This window comes from Sinohyriopsis cumingii, chromosome 17, assembly GCF_028554795.1.
Source record: "Sinohyriopsis cumingii isolate HCF-2022 chromosome 17, ASM2855479v2, whole genome shotgun sequence".
In the NCBI taxonomy this organism is placed as follows: Eukaryota; Metazoa; Mollusca; class Bivalvia; order Unionida; family Unionidae; genus Sinohyriopsis; species Sinohyriopsis cumingii.
In genome coordinates, this window is record NC_142977.1 from 76,492,635 (window position 1) to 76,515,930 (window position 23,296).

Here is a 23,296-nt window from a genome sequence, read left to right on the forward strand (position 1 = left end):
AGATGAATGAGAATGGGCAGTGCCTTCTAGAGATGTGCTTGTACCACAACCTCAGCATCACCAATTCATTCTTTCAGACAAAGCCACAGCACAAAGAGTCTTGGAGGCATCCCCGGTCTAAACACTGGCACCAGCTGGACTTGATCATTACAAGACAGTCAGCCATGAAGGGTGTGCTTCTTACCCGTACCTTCCACAGTGCTGACTGCGACACCGACCACTCGCTGGTGTGCTGCAAAATGAAGCTTCAGCCGAAGAAGATCCACCGCTCTAGGCAAGAGGGTCAACCATGCATTGATGTGAGCAAGACATCATATCCAGACAAGGCTGAGGAATTCTTCTATGCTCTTTCCAAGACGTTTGATTCAGAACCCCCCAACGGCAGTACCAAAGAAAGATGGGATCACATCAGAGAGACTGTATACAGCACAGCCACACGGACCTTTGGTAAGAAGCAATGAAAGAACAACGACTGGTTTGAGGCTAACTCTGCCACACTCATGCCAGCCATAGACGAGCGTCACAGTGCTCACCTGCAATACAAACGATCCCCCTGCCAGACGACACTACAGGCATACAGGTCTACCAGAAGCAAAGTGCAGAGATTAACACGGCAGTGTGCCAATGAATACTGGTTTCAGCTCTGCCAGAGTATTCAGTCAGCAGCAGATATTGGAAACATCAGAGGCATGTACTATGGCATAAAGAAAGCAATGGGTCCCACGAAGAAACTGACAGCACCACTGAAGTCTGCCACAGGCGATACCATCCACAACAAGGGCAAGCAGATGGAGCTTTGGGTGGAATACTACTCCGAACTGTACTCCAAAGAGAACCACGTGACCAATGATGCCCTCAACGCCATTGAAAACCTCCCACTCATGGCCGAACTGGACGAGAAACCTACTGTAGATGAACTAAAGAAGGCCTTAGAGAAACTGTCCCTAGGTAAAGCCCCAGGGAAGGATGGCATCACAGCAGAACTCATCAAGTGCGGATGTAGCGTGCTGCTCACACACCTGCATGACCTCCTCTGCCAGTGCTGGGACGAGGGTGCAGTGCCTCAGGACATGAGAGACGCTAACATCATAACCCTGTACAAGAACAAGGGCGACAGAAGCGACTGCAACAACTACAGGGGCATATCACTTCTCAGTATCGTGGGTAAAGTTTTCGCACGCGTCATCCTGAACAGACTGCAGACGCTTGCTGACAGAGTTTACCCAGAGTCGCAGTGCGGGTTCTGCGCAGAGAGGTCCACAATCGACATGATCTTCTCTGTCAGGCAACTGCAGGAAAAATGCAGAGAACAACACAGACCCCTCTTCCTGGCCTTTATAGACCTCGCAAGGCATTCGATCTGGTCAGCAGAGACGGACTCTTCACAATCCTGGCGAAAATTGGTTGTCCTTTAAAGCTGCTAAGCATGTGGATCAATGACATGAAAGGCACAGTGCAGTATGATGGCTCAACATCCGACCCCTTTGACATCCGCAGTGGAGTTAAACAGGGCTGTGTCCTTGCCCCCACGCTCTTCGGCATCTTCTTCGCAGTCCTACTCAAGCACGCCTTTGAGACGTCCACAGAAGGGATTTACCTGACCTGCACACGCGATCAGACGGCAGACTGTTCAACCTGGCACGACTGAAGGAAAGAGCAAAGTGCGTGAAGTAACCATCAGTGACATGCTCTTCGTAGACGATGCTGCTCTAGCCACCCACACAGAAGCTGAGCTTCAGAGCCTGATGGCCCGCTTTGATAAAGCATGCGATGAGTTTGGGTTGACCACAAGCCTAAAGAAAACAAACGTGATGGTTCAGGACGCGGACCCCTTAAGCATCATCATCAACAACTACGAACTTGAGGTGGTGAGTCAGTTCATGTACCTCGGCTCTACCATCACCAACAACCTCTCGCTCGATGCTGAGCTCAACAAGCGGATCGGAAAGGCATCGACAACTCTCTGCAGGTTGTCTCAGAGAGTGTGGAACAACAACATGCTGACCATGAACACTAAGATCACCGTGTACCGTGCATGCGTGCTAAGCACTGTCATGTACGCTAGTGAAACCTGGACTCTGTACGCCTCACGAGAGAAAAAACTCAGCACCTTTCATATGTGATTCCTCCGACGCATACTCGGGATCACCTGGAGCGATCGAGTAACAAACAACGAGGTACTCGAGCGTGCCAAGATTCCCAGCATGGTCACACTCATCCGCCAACGCCGCATCAGATGGCTGGGCCATGTACGTCGGATGGATGACGGACGGATCCCCAAAGACATTCTTTATTCGGAACTCGCCTCTGGCAAAAGGTCGATCTGACGGCCACATCTCCGCTTCAAGGATGTCTGTAAGCACGACATAAAAGCTCTTGATATCGATGTCAACACCTGAGAAGAGCTCGCTCTAGACAGATCAAGCTGGCGACATGCTCTGATCACTGGTCTGCAAGCCAGAGAGGACAAAGAACGCTTGCTAGCTGATGAAAGACGATCACAGAGCAAGAAGAAGCAGCTCTAACCAACACCAGACGCAACCTTCAAGTTCATCAGGGACTGCCACTCCCGCATTAGACTACTTAGCCACAGCAGACGCTGCACAACTACCAACCAGGACATCTCTCATGGGCGCAGTTCCATCGTCTCTCGAGACTAACGGATGCCGACAAAGTATGACAGAATAACAACAATGGGTTTGAAGGCAATTCAAAATGGCCACTATTTAAACCGAGCATACCCCTAACAGTGCTCAACCTCCATTAGGTAAAATAATACAACTGGTACAAAGACGTAAATTTGGTGGTAAAACACCACAGCGAGAAGCCCTACGTTTGATAACTGCATCACGCTCAATTTAGATTCCACTACTTGTGATCTTTTCTAGAGATTGGCTTTAACGTTTCGGTAGAAAATGTCAGGATTTGTTTTAGTTCCAATCACAGAGCACAGAGTTGATGATGGTACAAGGTAGCACGCGGTAGAAAGAAAAAAGAACCGCTTTTACATAAAAATCATTATATACTAAAGTGTGAAATATAGAAAAATTCTGAGAAATATTTTCCATAATTTTTCCATTCGTATATTTTCACATTTGAAAAATATATACTTATACATCCATGTGTGAAACTATAGCAGAGGTCATATCTTTTTTCTGCTGAAGAAATCTGAACTCAATGCCGTTCGCATCTCTATAGAGTTATTTTCCCTTACTAACTTGAAAACAGCGATATACCCGCTTTGATGCATTGCTGAATCAGACTTGGTTTGTGGTCAAATTGGGTCAGATAGTTTGCAAAATGTCAAAAAGATAATATACTGCAATAGATTATTTATTTATTTATATATTTATTTGATCAGCCAAAGAAGGTGAGGTGAATGTATATTTCATCCGCCATTCATTAAAATATTAGTTTTTGTACCACTCGATAAAATATATCCATTATTAGCATAGGACAAGAAACCATATATATCTGTTTTGCTTTGGTAGCAGGCATATAAACATATAGAACGATCGCAAGCGTTTATTGCTATCAGGGAAACGCATTCAGAAGCTTCTTTTCTTTTGATATATCAGCACCTGTAAAGATTGTTGGATATGATATCGTTATCATAAAATCGTTTGAACTCTAGTGCTTGCTTAATACATCACAAAATCTCATATCGGCAGCATTTTTTTGCTCTTCCACGGAGGTACGACAAGTTTAATGTGAGACAGAAGTCAGAATATATGCAAAATAGAATGGCAGAGTAATCATAACGAAATATGACACGTGATGCGCATCTGTTTTCTCCGCTAGACATTTTTTATAAAATGTTTTGACGAGGTACAGCAACGAACATTAGGCAGAGGAATAACAACTATTTGATTAGGATACATCGTGTTGGTCACAGTTATCTTCAGATAAATGTTTGCAAATGCCAAGCAACTTAAAAGCTTTATATACATTATATAATGTATGTATTATTTATGATACAGATGTATTTTATTACCAGTGAGTTGCACGTGGAAATTAAACGCAGTGAAGACAAAGGCCAAGCTTGAAAATGCGCTTGTAGATGCATCAGGGGGACACGTGCTTTTCATGTAACAAAAATATGAAAAGTTCCATAGAATTTGATATACTTACATGTTTTGTGGCAAACGTCGCTCAGAAAAATATATTTCCCCGTCGAAACAACAATGAAGATTTAGATTCTCTGAGCTTATTTCTATTAGATGTTTAGTTTACGATGTTGTGAGGAACTTGCAATTCTATAAACGGACATATGTTGCCATTTAAACATAAAATTCCTTCAGCGTTCAAAGCCATTATCAATGATATCGAAAGAAGTATCAGTAGAGCAACAATTCAGTCTGTAAGCCAGTTAGATTGTTACTGAGATTTCATCATCGTTCAAACTCAAGTTAATTCCCTGTAATGACTAGTGCCCTTGATATGTATGTATGTATGTATGTATGTATGTATGTATGTATGTATGTATGTATATATGTATGTGTGTATGTATGTATGTGTGCATGCATGTATGCATGTATGTATGTATATATATGTGCATGTATGTATGTATGCATGTATGCATGTATGTATTTATGTATGTATGTATGTATGTATGTATGTATGTATGTATGTATGTGTGTGTGTGTGTGTGTGTGCGTGCGTGCGTGCGTGCATGCGTGGATGGATAGATGGATGGATGGATGCATGTATGTGTGCGTTTGTGTGTGTGTGTGTGTGTGCGTGCGTGCGTGCGTGCGTGCGTGGATGGATGGATGGATGGATGTATGTATGTAAAGTGGGGTGGTGGAGGATTGATGTGTGAGATCTTTCCCACGCTTAAATGTTTTTGGTTATCGTTATCTAGGAGATGACTGACCACGATATTATTGTCCAGATCGAGTAATTAATAACATAAAATGAGAATTAAGGACTGGAATAACAGAGAACTGATAATATATAAAGATATATAATATAATAACCAGAACCCCCGTGTTGTAAAATACAAGAATTTCATCAATTACATACACAAATTGCAGGTCAGTGATTCACTTTCTCTCAGAAATAGAGTTTCAGAAAATGATGCGAAATTCATTTAGCAGTTCTATTATTGATAGGTCAAATTTCATCATTTTGATCGAGCGGCTGATCGAACTCAGCTAGCCTGGCATGACAGCATCACCTAGTGTTGCCGGTATTTCCAAAATCACTGCTGATGATCGGTCTGCGTTACTACATGCTATCTTGTACATACAAGTAACGTAATCTAAACTCGTGCATATAACAAACATGAATGATAAAACATGCACTTATTATTTCTGAACTCAATAAATATTGAATTATGAATGTCAAAATAAATAAATTCAGCAATGATAACATTCTAGCATGAATGAACCGTCGTATGTAACCAAGAATAACCTCGTGCTTTATCTTAGATTCGTACCTCCCTATGAATTCGAATCTTTCCCCTTTTCGTGTGACTGAATTTCCGACGCACGCCCCTTACGACACTCTAACGAAACATCTTGAATTTCCCGCAGTCAAGACTTCCTCTTCGGCAGAAAAAAAACAACAACATGGATTGATTAGTTCTGTGAGGATGACTATTTTAAAACCCCTGAATTCCCTCTTGGAACACCCCCTCGTTTTGCTTAGCCAATCAGGATTACTATTTTACCCGCCACAAATGTTAGTACTTCCAACGAAGTCAGAATAGTTCCCTATAGTACACATTTATTAATAGCTATTCTGGAAAATATGATTTTATGACACCTGTTTTAAATGGACACAACTTCCTAAAAATCTACTCTGGTTTGCTTCTATTCTTGTCACCTTACCATTGTGACCTCGGGTTACAATTGCACTCGAATCTGACTCGAACCGTCAAACAAGCGGTCCCCTAAATAAAACTCAAATCACGCCCCCAACAGACCAAATTAATTATTACAAGTTACCAAATGTTATGAATATGACTGACGTTTCTGCAAGCTGTTTGGATATAAATGGTCACGTGATACTGATCAAGAATTTTGTATGCACCGGTAAATTCTATAGACTAATTCTGGTTTAAAGTTTCCATGTAATTGTATGTAAAACTCTTTCTATACCAACATCTTACATGATTATAATAGCATAACAAACCCCACCCACTCAAGCAGCGGGGGGGGGGGGGGGCGGCGAATCCGACATTTTGTCCAATCGTTATTTTGCTTAATTATTACTTTCTGCACTCAGCGGATCCGGTGTCGTCAGCGCCTGGTAAAAAAAAACGACGACGGTCCATCCTACACGACGGTGACGTCATTTGGTTTAATGCGCGCCGATCCCAGTTTTGTCAGCGTCCGGTAAACACAGCGACGACCGCGTCGATGTCATTGCCCCCCCCTGCTGCTAAGAAGTTATTTACAATGATCTTACAAACAGAGTGATTACTAACTCCTCCTCTTGTAGATCAATTAGGTTATTTGACTGATCGGTAAGTCTGAAATTAATTCTCGTTAAAAACCGATTATGACATCGCATATAGACCGGATTAATTGGGCTCTCAACGATTAAGAATCTGGGAGGGGCTGTTGGTGAAAATGAATAAAGGATATACCCCTGTTGAGCTTGATTTGATTGCTTGGTATCTACCTGGTAACTCCCTTCGATAACATCACACACTAGATTGATTGCTATCACCGATGCGATATTTACGTTGTATGGAGCAATATGCCTACCACCATCTCCGTTATCGTGTCTGAGGATAATTGATGGACCGAGAAAATCATTAAGAGACTTTCTTAGTTCTGGCGCGTTGTATCCTGGAAACTTGAAATCGGGTAAATCGGCTTCTGTGATATTATACTCGGTTAGGAATTTTTGTTTATTATCATCGCTGTTATCGGATATTATTTTAACGATTCGTTCATTGATATATTCCATGTCTGATATAAGTTGATTTAACACCTCAACGTGTTTTCGTGCTTTTGTTTTCCGTAGTTGTTCTAGTTGCAATTGGTAATTATGATTAATTTCGGTAAAAACACTAGCGATATCATTTAAATTAACTGTGAACACTGCGGACGATTCAGGAGTTTCCTTATACTGAAAAAACCACTGCATGACATTCCTGTTTTGAAATATAAACCAACTGGGTAATAACGTGCTTTTCATAATAGACAAACCATCTCGATACTCGGGATTAATCTCATGATACGATTGCGCATTCGTGTGCAAATCCGCGGGGATTTCATTAGGTGGATTCTCGGGCCAACCTAGTATGGTTCTTATTGAACTGTTATAAATATCAACCATATACCCCGGTGTGCTTATTTCAATCGTCGACGATAACGTCGGTTCATGAACCGTAATATCGATTTTTGATTCTTTTCCTGCAATCGATTTCATCCTGCGTTGAAATTCTTTATTGATTTGTTCTACTTGGTATGACCCAGTTGGTATTGTAACCTCCTTCCAGTCTGGGGTCCCATCGGGTTTATTTGTCCATGCAAAAACCAGGGAGTTATTAGGTTGTTGTCCGTTAAATGCTTCCGCTCGGATATTAGGCCAACTGTGATATACTCGCAATTTTGCCAGCGCTATTTCCTTCACTGGAATCGGAGAAGGGAAGTTTACACTGAATTCTGGCTTCGTTGATGTTATCGATATCATATTTGTTTGTACCGGAGTGGTGTTCTCCGCGATCCGTTGAAGTAATTGCAACCCTTCGGGGTTCAGCGACATTATTATTATTCGCTGTTTCTATTGTTTAATTTCAACACCGAATATTAACAACCTGCTTGTTTTCAGGAGAGTGTTTTAAGCCCATTGAAGTGGTTTCAGGAGAGTGTTTTAAGCCCATTGAAGTGGTTTCAGCCACGTGGTTTCCAGCTTCCAGTTGAAAATCCTCGATTTTTGACATCGCGGAGTCATACAACTGGACCATCGTGGAGAATTCAGCATCGGATATAAACGAATTATCTATCGCCAACGAGATCAACCCGGATAATTTCGAGTATGCGTCGGATACTATTTGATGTTTTACTGTATACTCGTTGAGTTTTTTCTGAGAACACGATGATATCTTTCTAGTGATTGCGTTGGCGACTCCAGCAATTGTTGTCGCCGCGGAGATAGCGATTGGAACAGCGATCGGGGCCATCATGGTCACCGTGGATAAAATGACGCCGGTACCAGCTACTATACCGGACACCGAGTACACGGCCACGTCGATGGCGGTTATTTTACGACGGTATTTTTTTATTTTTGCGCGGTATTGTTCGGAAAGCGTTTTTAAGCTCGCGGAGAATTCTTTTGCGGTATCGAATCGATATTGATGTGACGTCGGTGATACCTCTGATTCAATTACCCTGGTGGGCATTTTATTTTAAAAGAGCTAGTGTTTTCAATTACTCACTTAGATCCACAACGAATTCCACATACCATGTGATGTTTGCCCTAAATAGACTGCTATCAACGGCTTTAATTATAAACCGTTCGGTTGCATTCTTGTCAATGATTGTTGATATTGTATTGTTAAACCCAGATGAACTCGACGATGATATATTAAACTGCATCGCTGAAATCAATGTCAATCGATAAATGCCCTTAACAGTTGCGGTGATATTTACTGTATTATTCGTAGGAGTCCAATCGAATGATTCATACCGAATCGTGTATACTGTGTTGATGGTGTTCCCATGAGGGATTTTTATTTTTGTCATTTCCGGTAGTCTTTTTTTAATCGCTGCAAAATCAGCTCTGATTTTTTCTGTTTCATGTTCATATGTGTATACATTTCCTTTGATCGATTCAACGTTAATTTTGATTGTTTCTATTTCCCATTTATGCGCGTCTATACTCCTTTCGTTCGTTACAACATCAGTTTTGATTATTTCTATTTCCCGTTTATGCGCGTCTACATCCCTTTTGTTCGCTTCAACATCAGTTTTGATTGTTTCTATTATCCGTTTGTGCGCGTCTACATTATTTATGTTCGTTGCAACATTAGAGCTGATTTTTTCTATTATCAGTTTATGCGCGTCTACATTATTTATGATCGTTGCAACATCAGTTTTGATTGTTCCTATTTCCTGTCCATACGCAGTGATATCATTTATAGTTATTGTAATTTCATCCGGTCTGGTATTTTTTTTACCAAAGAATTTATCAATGGTGTTATCAGCCCTGTTAAAAATTTTTCGTAACGTGTAAAATTGGCCCGACAGCGTTGTAAACTCCGAAATAGTACTTTTTATCCCCACAAGATTCGGTTCGGTTACCGTCGGTGTTCCAAAAAAACTAGCAGTAGTGAGTTGTATATCGGTGACAGACTTTTGTATCCCCTCGAACTGATTTGCTTGCGCGTTAAATTTATCATACAAATTTTTTAACGAATCCGACACGGATATATAATTGTCGCCCAGTTTATTTATTTTTCCATTTATCGTCAAGATGGATTCACCTGATTTAAGTCGTCCGTCATCGGTATACAACACGATATTGTTCTCGGCGGCATCACGCTGTCGTATTAAAACGTCATTCAGCGACACATTACTGGATTTCAGTTTACCCTGGCGGTCTTGAAATACAACTATTTCGCCCGGGTCAATACTGGTTAAATTTAACGTATCAGCGATTTCATCCTCGATTAGTTTTTTTATGTCATCGGTGGCGAGCGTTTCCGTGGATTTTTTCAGCGCCGAAACCGGTCGTCCCCAGATATCAATCATTATTATTGTAAAAAAAAACAGTGTTTTTAATTAACCCGCCGGGCCTCCACGACCCCACTAGTGTATTCGTTTACAACCACATAAGGTGGTTTCCACGATGATGAAATCGCCGCGAGTACGTTCAATACCTCACGGCCGCATATCGGTGGGTCACTTAATTGTTGTGTTGGCAGCGTGGAATAAAAAACCGGGGCTGAACACGCCCGGATATACCGCATGAACTCGTTTGGCGGGGCTAACCCGTATGAATCAAAATAGACGATCGCACGCGGATCAATTGCGTATGCAACCCAATGAGTCCCCGCTCCGGAGGATTTATCGAGGTTAATTATACCGGTTTCAATATTCCTTGGTTTTGTCGGTAATTGATCCCTCATAAAAACACCTCTGAAGTTTTTTATCGCTAACGCGCTTGCGGCATCTATTAAATCAAAATTAGACATAGGAGTTAATAAACGGTTCCCGGTAGTCTTAGACCCTTCCCCGAGTACCATGAATACGGGGTTCCCGGTAGTCTTAGACCCTTTCCTGCTACGGGTAGTTTTTTTTTATAGCCTTTCCCGGTTGCCTTCTTCAATGCCATTCCCGCCGCGGTAGCAACGGCTCCTAACGCCGCCGCCTTCGCCACTGCTGGGGCCGCCGCGGCAATCAACGCTGGAATCGCAGCTAACAACGGAAATATCCCACCGGTCTTTTCCATGTTTTTAATCGCTGCGGCTGAAAAATCTATTTGAACACCCTTTTTATTCTTCATCGCATCATTGAAATGTTTTATTTGACGCGCCGTCAACGATATCTTATGATTACCACCTGCCATCTGTGAAGGCTTTAACGTTATTGTGGTTCCACATTGTTTAGCCGACTTTGATCGTAATTTCTTGACTTGACCATCGGTCAACTCTACACCGACAACATCGGTCAACTCTACACCGACAACATTATACGACATTTTTATTGTAAACGCGTTTATGTTTTCAATTACATGTTTTCCACTGGTGCATCAACGATTCTCATTCGTCCACTAACACCTTCCAACAGCATTGATTTATCGCTGAGAATGACAGCAACCGCTCTATAATCGGCAATAACACCGCGAGTTACATTAGCTCGGAAGTGTATATCAACGACGGATTGTCTTGTTAAATCAAGATGTTCCAGCGAAAAGTAATAGATCGGATATAGTTCTTTGAAATCATGTTGTGATATTTGCAAACCAGTGTCGACGTTTTGATCACGACTCATATACGACAGCAACCGATGGTACACGCGTGCAATATGGTTTTGACCGTAATTAAGTTGTATATCCTCAGATGGTTCCTGCTGGCCGTTTATTCTCAGCGAGACGTCAGTAACGCCTAATCGATCAAATATCATATGGCTGGATAGTTGATTATCAACTCTCGTCATATCCTGCAACGCAACAAATATATGACGCGGAGCCGAAATGCCTTGTTGTGATGCCAGGTTCCATGTAAATATACCATTGATATTTGATTGCTTAGTATCTGTTGTTGTTGTTAGCCAACTTAGTAATGATTTTCCTCCCTGCTCCATAAAGGATAGCAATCGTGCCTCTGTGGTAATGGATGGAGTCATTACTGGCATCCACAATAATATTTTAGTTAAAACGACTTTACCAGAGTCATTATTTGGATTCGCAAGATCCACTGAAATTCTCCAAATTGCATTTCTATCATCACCTTTTCGCACAAGCACCACGGTATGCTTTGCTCCGTAGATAACTTTTCGCACGTTCCTACAAAATCCAAATATATGATGCAGTGGAATCGCGCATGAGAAAGATCTACGCGGCCCTGTTAACATTGATATGCCTGTTGCAGCTCCGATGTTAAAATTAGGATCGCTGTTTATAATCATATTCTCAACATCAGCGTTAGCGCTATCAGCATTATTTCTTGGTCGTCTTACCACAAATTGCGAGTTTCCAGCAGTGTTTCTAGTATCCTTTGCAAACATCATAGATGGACCCGCTGATCTTGTATAATCGTCGGAATATCTTGCTAGCCCGATTATTGTTGTAGCAACATCAACATCACGTTCTATAGACTCGATCTCTCTTCCATCAATGAGATATTTTGCGCTCTCAAATAGCGCCATTACGCCGTTATTGACTAAGCCAACTTTGGTACCATCTGGATACGGTGCTGGTACAGCAGGAGTATCGGCCTCTGTTACAAGTTCTCCTTCGATTTCAATAAACGCTTCACACGGCAAAAAATATTTACTGGTATCATGGACTTCGCGATCGTATGTTGGGTTGTACTGCATGATAGGAATAAAATTGATAATTACGGACAGAATCATCCTTGTGCACTGGTGCGTCCATATCAAACGCCGGGTCAGCTGTTCGTTTAAACATTTTATTTAATAATACGCTGATGCATCTAAATCATCGTCGTCGTTTTAAATTCTTCGAATTTTGTCGTGGTTTTAAACCACTTCCCGCTATTATGTTTGCGATGTCATCTTGATTATTGTTTACCAACGACGCTAGTTTTTCTTCCACGGCGTTATTTATTACTTTACTGATATTTGCAGGCATCACTGTCGTTGATGGCATCACCGGTGGTTTCTGTTTTCTTTTTCGTGAAAATCCCTTGGATTTTACCAACGACATTAGTTTGTCCTTTGCTGCAGAAAACGCCCCCCGGCGACATCTCCAATAGCGCTGATTCCCTTATCACGAATAACATCAATAGCCTTCATTCCTAATTGTTTGGCTAACGGCGCCACTTTTGGAGCCATTCTTGTAAATAACCCCGCAATGGTGCTACCGAGACCGTCTCCGTACCACGCGCGGTATACGGGCAATCGTGAGTTTACCACGTAGACGCTGACTGGTTTATCATGGTTGTAGTGTATAATCATCTTTATTATAAAAAACACCAGTGTTTTCCAATTAGTGGTTGATCACCCCCCCCCTTCCCACCACCGAATCATAAATTTTGTCAAAAACATCGATTTTCTCTAAATGATTTCCTGGGGTTTTCATCGGCGGTAAAAATCCGCGTTTTTTGTCAATTTTTGTCAATTTTTGTCGTTTTTTGTCGATTTTTTGTCGTTTTTGGTTGGTTTTTGCCGGTTTTTGGTAAAAAAACATCGATTTTCTCTAAATGATTTCCTGGGGTTTTCACCCGTAAAAACCGACCAAAAACGACAAAAAAACGACAAAAAACGACAATTTTATAATTTTTTTAATCATCCACTAACTCGTCAATGAGCGTTCGATATGCATTAATGTCCATGATACCACCGGCAAATAACCGCCTGCAAATATCAGCGGCCTCATTGATTATTTCCGGAGAGTTATTTCCGGCTCGTTTTCCTCCGATTAGTATTTCTAGCCGTGATATATCACTGAAAACACTACCAGGACAAGTAACGTCTTTACCAACAGAGTATCCTTTTCCGTGTTTTGGTCTTTCACTTTTTACTTTATTGTGGAACATTATATAAATATTATCACGCGGTGGTAATTCATTTTTATATTTACTTGCCAAATACACTATTCTTGTCCAGTCCTTTAACGACCTTATATTTTTCTCGTAGCCGCTATTGATGTGCTCATCTCGTGTGCCCTTATCAAAATTTGTAACAGTAAAATTAACCAATTCTTCGTAGCCGAGATTTCTAATTGTGTCTATTGTGCTCTTTTTAAGCACATTACGGGGTATATTCCCCTCTTTCTCTATTTCTTCCGGTATTTCTTCCGGTATTTCTTCTTCTGGTTCTCTTGCGGTGGTGCCTAGTTCTTCTTCATCGGCTATTGTAACATAAGGTTCTTGTGGGTCCGTTATAGCGAGTGGTGGTGGCCTCCGTGTTGTAGCAACCGCTATTTTCGCAGGGAGTGTTTCCAGAGACTCTTTTGTTTGCTCGGTCTGAGCCGCTATCTTTTCAAGCGCACCGAGGACGGGCACAGTTTCCGCCGTAACATCTTTGGTCGCTTTAGTTACCGGAGCAAAGAGCTGTTCGCTTCCAACAGCAAAATCAGTTTGTAGTTGTTGCCGCGTTTGAAGTTGTTTTCGGACCCTGTCTCGTAACGGTATGAACTTTTTAAGCGCTACTAGCCGCTCTCTGGCTAGCCGAGTAGTAAGTGATTCGCCTACCATTATTGCAATTGCTCCGTAGTTTCTAATTTCCCGCCGAGTGTGGCGGGGATATGTCCCAGGGGCTCCAGGGAGTTTTCGTCTATAATCCTTCTAATGTTTTTAATTTTATTAGAGATTTCTCGACGTCGTTCAAAAGCCTGTCCGAGTTTTTTTCGTACTGTCTCAACGGCAGTAAATAGTCCAATAAACGCATTTACGTCATTGCCGTACAAGTTTTCATTGATCGTATATTGTAATCGCTTTATAAAAGAATACTCGCGTGGCAGGGTATATCGACCTTTCTTTGATTGCTCGTTAATAATTTCATAATCGGACAATATTTTTTGGTTATCAAGCTTATCAGATAATTCAATTCCTTGATTTTTTAATTTTAAAATCTCGGTTAATATATTATTGATGTCTTCGATATTCATATTCTTATAAAACATCTTATTTCTAATATCAAAAAAAAAATTATTTTACAAAATGAACCCCGCGTATCAATCCCGAGGTTGTTAACATTCGATGAAACATAAAACAGAATATTACAGTTGTTTGTAAAGACAATTTATTCCATCAGTTTTCTTCCGGAAGAAACAATTTATTAATTGTAATAGACTGTAGCGTTCACACTGTCGGTAACTTTGTCACTCGGTGATATACCATCACGAGTTATTCCCCTTTGATGTTACATATGAAAATCGAATTCTGCGCCCGGTCTTTTTTGAGATCGCTGAATTTTGTATTCCTTCTGCAACAAATTGTACTGCGGGCACACAAATATCAAAATATCTACTGGCTTCATTCATCGACTGAAAAGTTTTTTCTTCGTGCGTTATTGTATCAAATGACTTTACGGGTTTTGCTTTTTTTGAGTATTTACCGGTTCCGCCTTTTTTGGTATTCTGACTTTGCGAGATAGCTTGCAAGTTTATAAGAGAATTATCAGTCTTATTATTATTAATATGATCAATCACAACCCCATTCTCGATTAATCCGTTAAATACTTCAAATACAATCCTGTGAACATAATAGCTTTTTCCTCCCGCAGTAAACATCAAATACCCGCGATTATTTACGGTACCAACCGGCTTCTTCAGTCTACAATTTCTAACAACGCCGTCGCGAGATGTCTCGTAATTAACGAGCACGGGATGCGGCTGAAATTCTTGGTTCATTTGTATAATAATACTACTTGTCTAATTCATTATTTGGTTTAATTATAAACCTTGCAATGTAGTCCTGAGGAGTTTTGATGACTGAGACAGCGGTGGGGTCAATGACGGCGTTTTTTATTCGCTTGTCATAATAGCGTTTTAACTCTCTGTATCGCTTTGCGCCACAATTGATACATAATTGTGATTTTCCTCTTACACCAACGTGGCAAACCAAGCACGGTAGGGGGCCAAGAGAACCATTACGAACGCTTTGTAAATGATACCCGCAGAATTCACCTCTACATGATTTATTGCACGGGGTTATCGACCCAATCATCAACCATTTGCATTTATTCATTATACTATATTCTTTTATTTAAATACTTGTTTTAATTATATGGAGGAGTTCGAGAGATTAGCAGCAATTAAGCCCTGGAAAAATATTAAGTTCAATCTCGATAGAGCCCTCAAGGACGCACCAAAAGCGTCAATAAACGATAGAACCCTGTTAAATAAAATACGCGATTGTATCAATGAATTCAAGCGTGATGGTGCATCTCATAGTTGGTCAACATTTCGAATTGATGGTGTTGTTGATGCTACCATGAACGACAAACGCGCGGCAACGATAATATCACAACTTGGCTCCAGCAAGTATTTCTTCAGAGTAAAATTTATTGTCCGGGTGGAATCAGGCAATTGGATCATACGTGATAAATTTGAACCGGTTCTCAGCGACAAGAAAACAGTCATTGTTAGCCGCGACTCCAAGCCAGGGCTGTTAACCGGAATTGACAGACCATACTATGAACGAGCGTATCCTGAAACAGCAGTTGTCTATGGAATATACCCGTTAAATAAGAAACCTGATATCGGAAAACTAGCGCCGATGAAACAGTCAACGGGGATAAATTGTGTAGCAGAACGAGTAATAGAGCATTTTACAAATGCGTGTCGAGGAAACAAATTGACCGATTTACGACGTAGCAAAATAAACCAATGGGAGGAGACAGTGCGCGAGCGAGGAGCAACCATCAGCGACATAGCGAAATTAGAAACGTCGCTGAGATTTCCAATAACCGTTACAACGATAACCGGTGAAGTATTATATGAATCAAAGTATAAATCAAATGGAGCCCCAATCAAAATTATTGATCATAACGAACACGCGTGGACGCCCGCGGTCACAATATTTCCACGGGATAGAACAGTAAAGTATATCCCGGGGGAATTCCTGGGAGAGGATGGTTTTCTCGCGGAGAGGAAACTATTTGATGCTATTGCCTGCTTGTGTAAAAATGACCCTGTATCAGTGTGGTTACTTCGCAGCGCTGAAAACGACATGGATACCTTTGATCAGTTTGTAAGACCAAACGGTGAATTATATCGCACTGAAGCGTTTCACAACAAGATGAAAAAAACCGCCATGGAATTTGAAGAGCATGATGAACAACTGCTAACAAATTGTTTTACGATTCCATCGGTTGCGGCTCATGTTGCAGCAAGGAAAAATGCGTGGAGACCAACGCGCAAGGAATTTCTACCGGATGTACAATCCAGTTGTTTGGAATATTATCACGGTGGACTATGGAACACTGAATACAACCCCGACGCTATGATCTCGGTTGATATGGTTGCCTGTTATCCAGCGAGTTTTCTCGGGTATGGATCCGCCGCTGTGTACTTCAAACGATTTGGACACCCCAGACATGAAATGACTCGTGTTGCTATTAATGGACCACTGCCTGATTTTGATTTAACCGGATTCGCTCGCATAGTATCATTTGAATTCGCGGCAGGACTTCGTCGCTGTTGTTATATTTGGATCGGTAGACACATGGCTGAAAAGAAGTGGCTGCCAATAGCGCTTCTACGGTATATGATTGATTGTAGCATGCTTGTATCGTTGATTGTCAGTGACACGATTATATCATATCGGGCGCAGACTGAAGTCTGGTTACCAGAACCAGAGCGTCTAGATAGCATAATTGACGAGTCCAGAAAACACATTGATGCCGACGAGGAATATATCATCGAATGGTCCAAAAAGATATTCAACCAACGAAACCGCGAGGCAAAAGATCTCGGTAGAAGAATAATTGGTAAGTTCACACAAGGTGGAAAAAACTGCGACTACAAACGATATTGCTCACGGCTGATTATAGATGACGCAGAATATGATTTCGTAATCAAGGACGCAGTGGCAAAAAATAGATACGTGAACTGCAAAACAGCTTTCTTGTCCAATGGAACAAAGTTGGGTACAGTTGTTACCTACAGCGATGGAGACAGCCCGGCATATCCACATTTGAGGGCGTCTATGCTGGATTACGCCGCTATCAATTTATTCTCGATGATAAATAGATTTCCCGACACCGCGGTTAGAGTAGCCGTTGATTCATTTTATATAGACGTAAAGTACAAGGGAAACTTAGCCGAGTTTACTAGTCCGGACGAGAGTTGGGGTATATGGAGAATTAAAAATGAAATACGACGCGATTATTCCCCGTCAGCAGATGTCACCGTTGAAAACAATTACTTACGCGGTGATAATTTATCAGAATGGTCTAATGCACCACCGTGTTCTGATCCAATTTGTAGACATAAAACAGTTTATTTAAGCGGCTGTGGCGGGTCAGGAAAGACGACTCGGGCAATTGAATTATTTCGAACGCGGGCAAGTATAATCGTGCTTACACCGACCCATAGACTAGCGCGAGAGATAAAACAACGAAATGTTGACGCCGTTACTTATCACAGCTTTTTTCGATACAGCGGCGGTGAGTGGACTCCTGATCGAATGGGGGAAAAATTTATTCCTGAGGTTATCATCTGGGATGAGATATGTACTGTTTCGTTAGATACTTTACAAATGTTTCTTGAGTGGTTGCTGCGCGCGAATACAGCGGTAATCATGTGTGGCGACCATGGCCAACCACCACCATTTGTCGGCGAGGGTCCACATGATTGGTTAAAGGGTTTTGTGGACTATTATGAAGAAACCGATACTGATTACCGAGCACTTGATGAACAACTGCGCGAGGTTAAAAAATTAATCAGATTACAGCCGGATAGAGTTCAATGTGAAATAATCCGCGAGGTGATTCCGGAAACGCCGTTAAATGAATTCTGGGAAACATGGAGACCAAACGATTTGATTGTAGCGAGTAGAAAGATAGTCAGAGACACACTTCAGCGGAAGTTGTTTACGTTGCATAAGGAAAAGTTTCCAACGCGTCCAGTGCCGTTGTGTTATAGACCCGCGGACACACGGCGGCAGAACATTGAAGTTGAAATCCCGGGCCCGACAGCGTCAGGGACAAAAAAACAAATTCTTGTGCTGAATGATATTGTGCTCGTTGATATCAGCGTCGTCGAGGACGCGCTACGTGCTGATAAATCCCCGTGGACGCTAGGATACGCAACGACAATACATTCCTCGCAGGGATTGACTATCACGGACACAATTGTTTGGATGGTTGATAATCGCATCGAATGGTCAAATCTAGTCTATCTTGCAGTGTCCAGAGTACGGAGAATGAATCAGCTTCGAAGAATTGTTATTGACGAAGCCAGTGACAACGATGACATCATCGATGCAAGCGTCATTGATAGAAAACTCTCGGGTTACCGCCAACAGGATAAAAAAAAAACAGCGGCGTTTTGATATTGATGCCGAATTAATAATTGCGTTACGACAACAACAGAATAATCACTGCGCGAGTTGCAATTGTGTAATGCGCTGGCGTTATTCGGATAAAGACGCTCGCCAATTTACCGTGGACAGGATCGATAACAGTCTCGGTCATGTCAAAAACAATGTAAGGTTGACCTGTCTTGAGTGCAATAGACGCAACGGCGCTAGTTAAGGCCACGCGGGGGCAATTGAGTATCGTCAGGTATCACTTGTAGTTGCTCGAGTGTAAACCCCCGCTGTGGGGCAGTTGAATCCAGTCTATAGATCGGTGGTCTACCAGTTGATCGTGTTATCGTTGATATGTTATGTGTGGTAACACTCCAAATAGGATCAGTAGCTCTTTTTTTACCGCCTTCAAGCTCTCCTGGTTCATACAGATATCTAACAGTGACATCGCCGAGAATCGGCTTGGAAACGCTATCTATTTTTGATCTTCCGGGTATATACTTTTTTTTAATCGCGTCGCTGGGCTTCATGTTGATTGCTCGGGTAATCTCGTTATTTAACGCTGCAATTACGCCTGGCAACCTTTTAACCCATTCACGAGATCGTTTTTCCTGGATGAATTCCTTCGCGTATTGATATCCAAATAACCGTTCAGCAAGAGTCCGATTGAATCGTTCAACAATTGCCTGATCACGATGTAGCGCAGTATGACCTCGTCGTATCGCGACGCTATGATGTTTCAGCGTTGATAAAACAGCACCGCGAAATTCATTGCCAGGATCAACTTGTAATAGATTTGGCCAGCGCAGAGGACCCCTTCGGTAAATCCTCTCAAACGCATCGGCTACTTCAGTTGCTGACTTTGTTTTTAACGGCTCCGCTTGTTTGTATCGACTCGCAACATCAACTACGGTTAGCGCGTATTTGTAACCGTTGTCATGCGGCAGAAATAATATGTCAGCTTGATGAACTTCATTGGGTACGGTAACATCAAAGCGCGAAAAGTTGATTTGTTTAGGCGGTGGTAGATAAATTTGCCATATAACCTGTTTGGATAACCAATTAGCCGCAACGGCCTTTGTTACCTTTGCAGCGCTTGCGAGTTTACCAATTGCGGCCTTCCCCTTCCAGTATCCTCTCGGAGAATAATAGATGGATTCCATGTTGTTATTATAAACGCTAGCGTTTTCAATTACCAGCGCGAGAAGCTCCGCTTCCAATCATTAATTTACCTTTCATAGCCGATTTTACCAACCATGAAGCCAATTTTTCTTTGAATGATTTATCAGGAATAGCATTTAACGCGTGAATTAATTTTACATCCGCGATATGACGCTGTTGCAGATCGCTACTTTTGTAGTAAGCAACATCATGAGCATGACACGCCTTATCGATAGCGTTTATTGGATACTCACCGGGTTTGGGCTGATTTTGATCATCGAGTCTGATATCTAATCGTGTTCCGGGGCCACAGTAGCTATATCCTGGGAGGTGCTTTTCTCCTGGATACTTTGCCCACGGTGTTCCGGGGAGTTTTGATAACTTGGCTGCAATATCACCTCCTCGCTTTTTTTTAAAGCATCCCCGGGTCTAATAGAAATAAATCTAAATTTCTTTGTACCGCATTGTACACACTTACCAGTAAGCGCCGATCTGTTATTTCTTGTTGTAACGGTTGTCATATCATTTGTGCCAGTACGCACTCTACACTTCACACAATATAAATCCATAATTTATGTATAGAGATATGAATATAATTGATTTTTCGGCGACTAAAAGAAGATAACCAGTTAAGCATGTTGCAGCGTTACCAAACTCGATCCGGATGATTATCATCGGACCATCTGGATCCGGCAAGACGCAATTGTTACTCAGTTTAATAATGAGATGGATGAAGTGGGATAAGTTGTATTTAATCGCCCCTAGCGTGGATGATCAACGATGCTACGAGGTGTTGAAAGATTTTAACGAGAATGCATCAGCGATCGCTGAAAAAAATGTTATTGAGTTTATTACAGATATCAGTGATGCACCAGGTATTGATGATATTGATGGCGACGTTAACAATCTAGTCGTGTACGATGATGTTATGTTAGACAATCAAAAAAACCCAGCTAGGATATTTTCCAGAGGCAGGCATAAAAACACCGACGTGATATATGTCACTCAACGATACACTCAGATTCCAAAAGTAATCAGAGACAACTATAATATTCTTGCTGTATTCAACGGCGTTGATACACACACGCTACGAAATATCTGGCAAACTTGGTGTGGCGGTGACATGGACTTTAATGGTTTTCGAAACTGTTTTAGTCATGCTCAGTCGACCCCACATGGATTTGTAACGATAAATTTACATGATCCTCGGACACGATATCGTATCGGACTTGACCAAATATTCGGTTAAATTGTAACTAATTTTCATTGTAAATAACTTCTTAGCAGCGGGGGGGGGGGGGGGGGGGCAATGACATCGACGCGGTCGTCGCTGTGTTTACCGGACTCTGACAAAACTGGGATCGGCGCGCATTAAACTAAATGACGTCACCGTCGTGTAGGATGGACCGTCGTCGTTTTTTTTTTACCAGGCGCTGACTACACCGGATCCGCTGAGTGCAGAAAGTAATAATTAAGCAAAATAACGATTGGACAAAATGTCGGATTCGCCCCCCCCTGCTGCTACTCACCTTTGTGATTTCCGACCACCCCCGATTAAAATCGCCTAATAGGAGTTAAATTACACAGTCATTCCTGCAATTCAACACATCTCTTTTGCCAAAGAAAGCATATGGCAGGCATTACAAGTCAGTCTTGAGAAATTATTGCATTTTGTTTCGATAATGTTTCACCGACTGTTCTTAAAGATCAGGGTCATATATCAAGCAAGGGATCTCACTAAAAGTGGACACGATCTTCTTTTTGAAAGATCGAAATGCATAGAAGTCAATAACAAGGAATGCTATAACAACACTGCCATACGCACGAGTAATGCAAGAAAAATAAGGAATCGCCTGGTTTAAACAGCATCAACTATTTTTTTATATTAAAAATAATGATCATAACAATATACCACTGGCATGACCCGCTCTGACACTATCCTATATTACTACTCATCACTGTCCACGATAGGGCTGCGTACTCTGTCGCAGTTAAAGGAGACCAGAAATCAATGGAAATATAGAATAATAAGAAAAGCACTATAGAATAAAACTTTATTCTGAAGTATCGTCTGCGACCGTGATGCCAATATTTAAATATTGGCATATCTTTTAGGAGCTGAATTTCCGAGACTTCGTATGCAAAATTTTCGCGCCTATTCGGTTACTTTCGAAATGTTACGTCACAGTAACGACTCCAGCATCCCAAATGGGAGTTGCCAAAGTAAAAACAATGCCGTTTTGCGTTGCTTTCGGGTGTAATAGCACATTAATAAAAGCCTGTAGACAACATTTTATTTCTTTTCCAAAAGATAAAGGCACAAAGACAGTATGGATGCATTACTACAAGCGAGTCGATTTCAAAGAAAAACCATACAGCACGCTGTGCTCATGATATTTCTCAAAGAAATTTTACGAGAGGTTTCCTTGAAAAAATGGCAGCTCTATGATACGCAAATGCTAGGCCTAGACTAAAAGTCGGCACTGTTCCAGACATGCAATTAGATATTTTAAATCCTGGGAAAAGTGTTAAACGTGTGAGTTACGAAAATGGCAGAAGGTCGAGTAAGTGACCACAAAATGCAATAATCAGTTCACAGATCTTTTAGCTAGACCAGCAGTGATAAAATAAATCTGATAGCCCGACACCCGGGGCCCCTCTGATTTTAGTTCGGACCCATCCTGTATTCAAAGTTAGGTTCCCGTCGGGCTTGTCGAAACAAAATTTGTTTGCCTGAGGAAACTTTGATCGTGCTGGTGAAATGAGTAAATGTATTTTCAAGATGTTGACATACATGCCGTAACACGGCACAGTCTAATCAAATCACCACTGTCCTAGGTGAAATTGAGATCTGATTTTAATCAACTGGAAGCTTTGCTAAAGGTAAGATTCTAAACCTGTCGTGTTTCGAGAAAACACAATTATCAGTATTTTTATTTTTAAAAAAAACAAATTTTTATATAAGAAACTTTCAGTCTATGCCTGTTGCATGTATGTATAATCGGTAATCTGTAACGAGTGGAAATGATGTAAAATATCCATTTGACAGTTTAAATAGCAGCGATTAAAAGAAAAGAGGTCAAACTTTCACATTAACTAGCTGACAATAGAAACTGGGGGGAGGAGACTATTGACCCCACCCCCTCGCCTCGATGTGCGAACGCTCATAGGACGTGGCATTTCTCCATGTGATGCACCTTATTATTCCCCCTGAACAAGCCCCTTTTTCATATTCTGGTCAGCTCTGGCTAAACTGCAACAAAGCTAAAGTTTTGATTTAAGTACACACACAATAAAGCCAGTGTGACAAATTAACAGTTAATCCTTATCCTTGCATTCATCTTGTGAAAACGACTGCCCTTCGGACATACTTCAAAGATACCATATTCGACAGTGTGTGTATGTAAGTACCAGCAATTGATTGCTAGATAAAGATTTCCGGGACGTTGCAGATTGCCCCCGACAATCAGACATAATCACCGCTTTGAAAGCGAAAGGATTACCCATAGATGAGAT